Below are 4,867 nucleotides of genomic sequence, written 5' to 3'. Positions count from 1 at the left end.
ACCATACATTTAGGGGTCGGGGAGATAGCTCAGTAAAATAAGTGCTTGCTTGGCAAGTGCAAGGGTCTGAGTTCAATCCCCAGTTCCACCAAAAAAAAAAAAATACATTTATAAGCACAAGATGGTTAAGGCAATGAGCCTGAGAATCTTCAGCAGGTTTTTGAAACTAGCAGTTAAACTGATACCTGTGAACTAAACAGCACTGAATAGCAATGTGGAATACAAAGGTCATGCTTGCAATGCCTGTCATTCTGGTCTTCTAAATATGTACTGCTTCTCATGTCATATCAATTACTTGTCATGTCATATCAATTACTGCTATACTGTCTCTCAAGTAAATGTTTAAAAAAGGTTAATAAATGAAAACAAGAGACAAGAAAAAAATGTCATAGGACTGTACTGCTACAATGCTGTGTATCGTTAGATTTCTAAATTTCTGTGTTAAAATATGTAATTGTTTATTCCTATTTTTTCATTTTTTTCTTTTTTTCCTCCACATTCTGTAGAGATTTAAAGTTTAAGATATCAATACTTGATGGAAAATACCTGTTCCATGCTATGTCTAAGATATTTGATATTCAGACAGATAGTGAGGTTAAGCTCTACTGCCTATGTTATAGTGTAATAATATCATTAAGCTTCTCTTCTGGAGAGTTACCAACTTAAGCTTACTAATCAAAAATTAGGGAAAAAGAAGGGCTACAAGAAAGCCAACATTTTGGCCGTAGCCTTTCAAGGTCAGTGAGGACTCAGGACGTAGGAAAACCTGTACTGTAGCATCATGTAACTCAGTGGTGTCCCAAATTTTCTGATCAAGGAGATTATGGAGCCACAGAGGAAAGTGATCGATGATGCAGAGTGTGCCTAGGGCAGTCACATGGAGAGAAACATTCTCTCAGGCTTTCACAGAGAGCAAATTGGTCAAGCAATGGCCATGACTCATCCACATGGCTGACACTGACAAACGATCTACAAAGTGCGGTACAGGGTTTCAGGGTAAATCCTGAGGGGATTTGACTGGCCTTGACAGATAAAAAAGTTACATTTCTTGTTATATAGGTCTTGCCTTATCTTGGTCTTAACCATCCAGCAAAAAAGTATAATAATGAGTTATGAAAAGTAAAGCCATATTAAAGTGCTAAGCTGTAAAGGGCTCCAGTCAACAGCTTCTGACATTACCAGTCCTATGGATAACTCACTATATTATGGACTACTGGACTGTATTGGATTATTTTGCTGAATTCACACACCTACAATATTTAAATGACAATGGAATACCCATCTCTGACAAAACTAAACAAAAAAGAGGTTATAAATGAAGGACCATTTTGTATCTGTATAGACAAAATAAGATAGATATATAGCTACTTTCTCTTAATTCAATAAGAAAGATTTGCACTAATGGTGTTTGGACAGGATATCATGTCTTCATATTGTACTATGAATTACTACTACGAAGACAACAATATGCAATATGCTAATTATTGAAACTATTCTATTAATCAGTTTTGAAACTGTCTCATTGCTGTTTGTTTCTCAATAAAATAAATAAATAAATAATAGAATACAAAGAAATATGCACTTAAAAGGGAACATTGATTTTTTTAAAAAATATATTTAATATATTAATCTACTTGCATATTTGTTTAGACTTACAATGTAAAACTAATTCTAAAGCTTCTATTCTAACTTTTTTCTTTTGCTGTAGTTACACAGAGCATTTTGTTTGCACCTAACATAAAATCAAGAGTTCTCAAGCTGATCCTGAAGTAGTCAGTTAATCAGGACTTTCAAAGGAACTCTGTAAAAGGGTAAAGCCACAAGAAAGAAAAAAATCTCACAACCACATATATAAATACAAAAGAAATATCAAGAAGCAAAAGGGCCATAGATGTATCAACTCTAGTCTAACTGTAATTTCTAAATCTAGCCACAATGCAACTAGTATTCGTTTATATGCCTGTGTTTCAGAATATACAACCATCAGTTTTTACTACAATTTTCCACTTCACTTAATTGACAATTTTAAGCCTTAATATTCTTTCATAATCTCCTAAGAACTTGATTTATATATTAAAGAATCATTAACATGAGGCCTTAAAACACTTCTCAGAGTGGCAGTATGGTCTAGGGGTCAGACTTCAGCTTACATAATGTTACCTTCCATAAAAGGTTCATGACACTAAGGATAATACTGTTCAAGGCTGTTCATGTGGAAATGCTCCATGCTTTCCAGCTGTTAGATAACTACTGATTTGGTAGGATTGTTGCGCAAAGCAAACAGCCCTCCACATAGACTAATAATACGCTTCTCTTCTAGAGGGTTAATAACCTAAGTTTGTAAATCAAGAATTGGAGAAAAGGAAGGGCTGCAAAGCCAGCCAACATTTTGGCCCTAGACTTTCAAGCTCAGTGAAGGTCAAATTTTCTGATCAAGGAGATTATGGAGTCACAGTCCTCTGTGGCTCAATCAATCATGTGATTGATGATGCATAGTGTGCCTAAGGAGAGTCACATGGAAAGAAAACTTTCTCTCAGGCTTTCACAGAAAGCAAGCTGGTCAAGCAATGACTCATCCACATGGCTTACACTGACAAAGGCTTACAAAGTGTTGTGCAGGGTTACAGGATAAATCCTGAGGGAACTTGACTGACCTTATCAGTTACAAAAGTTACATTTCTTGTTATATAGGTCTTGCTTTGTCTTGGTCTTAACCATCTAGCAGAAAAGTATAAAAATGAGGTATATAAAGTAAAGCCATATTAATATGCTGAGCTGTAAAAGGCTCTAGTCATCAACTTCTGTGGATAACCCACTACTATTGTGGACTGCTAGACTGCATTGGATTATTTTGCTGAATTCAAGCACCTATAGTATTTAGATGCCAATATAGAATTTCCACCTCTGACAGGACTAAACAAAAAAGGGGATAGAAAGGAAGGACCATTTTGTATTTGTACATACAGATAGGATAGACAGCTACTTTTGCTTAATTCAATGAGAAGAAAGATTAGTAGTAATAGTGTTTGGACAGGATATCCTATTTGCTTCTTGTTCTATGGATAACCACTAAGAAGATAACAATGTATAATGTATTAATTATTGAAAATGTCTAATTAATCAGCTTTGAAACTCTCATTGATATTTGTTTCTCAATAAAATAAAATAAAATAAAATAAAATAAAATAAAATAAAATAAAACAACTATGACACAACTGTGGCCACATAGCTAGCTTATGGAACTGGTAATAAATAGCACTACAGAATTGTAGTGACAGTTTAGTATCAGAATTATTACTTTTTTTCATGAAAACTGTTTAGTAGGGAAAAGGTTTTCTGGTGAGTAGGGAACCTCTAAAGTAAATACACTGGACAAATGAAAGTGAATGAAGTGAACTTCTTAATCTTACTTCTCAGGTAATTTTGTTAACAGTTTATAGCAATCAAAATGACCCTAAGCCTTCAACATAAGATCAAATCAACCACTTGTGGAGAAAGTATGGCTTATATTCAATTTTATTCAGTTTATAGCTAGATTTGAACAGGCTGCAGTTAAGCAAAATTCTAACTACTAATGTGGCATAGAAGGTTTGAAAAAAGTACTTCAAATTTTAAGCAAATAATTTTATTCTGCTCTTCCCCAGAGAAGATAATAGAGAAAAGGAGCTTTCACAAAACTAGACAAAAACAAAACTAGAAACAAAATCAAATCAGACAAGAAACCCCTTTCTTCAGTGAATTCCATGTTTTTATCCAGGAGGCCGAGAACAGGCTTCCAGGGGAGCTCAGGCTGAGTCAGAGGCGGCACACAGTATACTCTACTACAGCGTGAAGTTCAGACGAACATACTGTCTACACGGGTTCCTAATGCAAAGACAAAAATGTACGGCCCCCACTACCTTGCACTGAGACAAGTGTTGAGAGATGGAGAACCATCACTGGGTGCCAGGAGATGGGTTCCTGTCTCCTGAGAGCCCCGTTAATGCACCAGTTCTGCCTGGTTTTTCATGAAGGGCAGCACCCCGCTCACATAGAGGCAACGCTGAGAGACAGCAGAGCAAGGATAAAGAGCAAGAGCAAGACCCTCCAGAAGCCCAGATCCTCTAGGAACTGCTGCCACGTGATCTGATAGCTGGAGAGGACTCCTTCACCCTGCTGGAGGCTGGGATTGAGGAGAAAATGGCTTTCTGTGGCACTTTCGCTCTCAGCCATCTGCATGGTCTCCAGCGTTGAGTGGGTTCCTCTGTTAAATCCTTTCACCTCTTGTTCTTCTAAAGATTCCAGCAATTGGATGGCATCTTTATTCACACTCCTGCACTTTGCTAGAGCTAAGGGGGCAGCACCTCGATGACTGCAAATGTCCATTTTGAGTCCATTGGAAACAAAAAACTGGATGGCGTCCACGTGGCAGCAGAGGTGAAACGCCGTGTTTTCTTGATCGCCTGTGACCAGCAGGTCCGCGCCAAATTTGTGCAACAGCCGGTGGACGTTTATCTTCCCTCGCACTGCCGCCAGGTGAGGCCGGTCCTCCCCCTCCTGTCTAGGATATTTAGGTCAAAGCCACTTTCCAAAAGCCGCTTGGAATAAAGTCCTCATCAATACAGGCTTGTGGCAAGGGCACATTAGTCAGAGAAGAATCGTTTGCAGAAACATAGGACATTTCTCTGATGGGTTGGTGGAAGATGGGGAGGCCTTAAGATTTGATTTCTCTTTCAGGGGTCACTTGTCGCTCTCTTGGAATTCTTAAGCCGGTTCCACAAAAATATTCAGTAATGTGTCGGCAAGGACCTGCGACCCAAACAGCTGCGACAGCAGCAGAGCACCATGGGCAGCCCTGATTACCTATGTTGAATTCAACATGAGTGTA

General features: G+C 38.0%; 1 pseudogene; it reads right to left on the bottom strand.

Moving 5' to 3' along the window:
• Positions 1-3,979: 3,979 nt before the first annotated feature.
• Positions 3,980-4,660, bottom strand: LOC101588059 (annotated as a pseudogene).
• Between the last annotated feature and the right edge of the window lie 207 nt (positions 4,661-4,867).

The sequence above is a fragment of the Octodon degus genome, unplaced genomic scaffold, assembly GCF_000260255.1.
Source record: "Octodon degus isolate 3935 unplaced genomic scaffold, OctDeg1.0 scaffold00192, whole genome shotgun sequence".
NCBI lineage: Eukaryota > Metazoa > Chordata > Mammalia > Rodentia > Octodontidae > Octodon > Octodon degus.
Note: the sequence above shows the minus strand (reverse complement) of the source record. Positions and strands in the feature narration are given on the sequence as shown.